A 999-nucleotide genomic window follows, 5' to 3' on the forward strand; every position below is an offset into this window, starting at 1 on the left:
CTTGCTAATAGCCTAAAAGGCATCCCTGCGTGTCAACAATATGCTAGAACACTTGCGGGAAAAATGCAGAAGGCGGTTGTCCTTGGGTCACTCCGTGTTCTTTGGGTGCAGGAGGCTTTTGGTGGATCGTCGTATTGATTCCTTTACAATTGCACCCGCTCCCGGCGAAATCCTGCGGTTGTCCTTATGACAAATTTTTAATTATATATAATGAAATTACTTACAGATTGACATTTGTATTATACTTGTTTGTCGATGATACTGAAAATGTTGTTTGCTTTTACGTATTTCTAACGTCTTAGGTGATCATTCCAGAAAGTTACAATTTTCACTTTTTTGAAGAAAATTTTTAAAGGTTCAGACCCACAGATTATGAATCTTTTAATTAAAAATAAGTAATTGAATAGTTACAATTTTTTCATTCATCAATGTTAATCTCATTAATGTGTCGAAAAATGTTCGTATTTGGACAGGTTTACTTGAGACAAGTAAACGCCGTTTTACCTCTTGTGGCCAGAAAAGTAAGACCAAGGCCTATGTCTCGACCTAGTTTTGAGACGAAGCCAGACATCGATGTCTTGATGGTGAACTTAAGTCGGAGCATTTTGACTCGGGTACACTTCCATGGAAGTATTTATATGCGTCTTCATACTCTAAATTGTCTACTTATTTAAGTATAGTTAAAGATTAAGCTTCTCAAAGCTCTGTAGGCTTTGAGGTACACATTCTCATTGTGACACTCGCGCTGCGCGCTCGATTTTCGACAGACATTTGTAAACAGATTTTTTCAATCTTTTTTTTCTTAACTTTCGTCGTTTTAACACGAATTTTATAATTTTTTAAATTTTCAATTTTATTTTTCACGAATAAAACAAATAGCATGCGTCTTATTACGAAGTGATCCCTAAAGAAATTTTACATCTTTTTTGGGATAACAATTTTTTGTGGCAATCGATGATTTACCTTCTTTGCCACTGAAATTATCTACAAAACTAAGAT

Source organism: Belonocnema kinseyi, chromosome 1, assembly GCF_010883055.1.
Source record: "Belonocnema kinseyi isolate 2016_QV_RU_SX_M_011 chromosome 1, B_treatae_v1, whole genome shotgun sequence".
NCBI lineage: Eukaryota > Metazoa > Arthropoda > Insecta > Hymenoptera > Cynipidae > Belonocnema > Belonocnema kinseyi.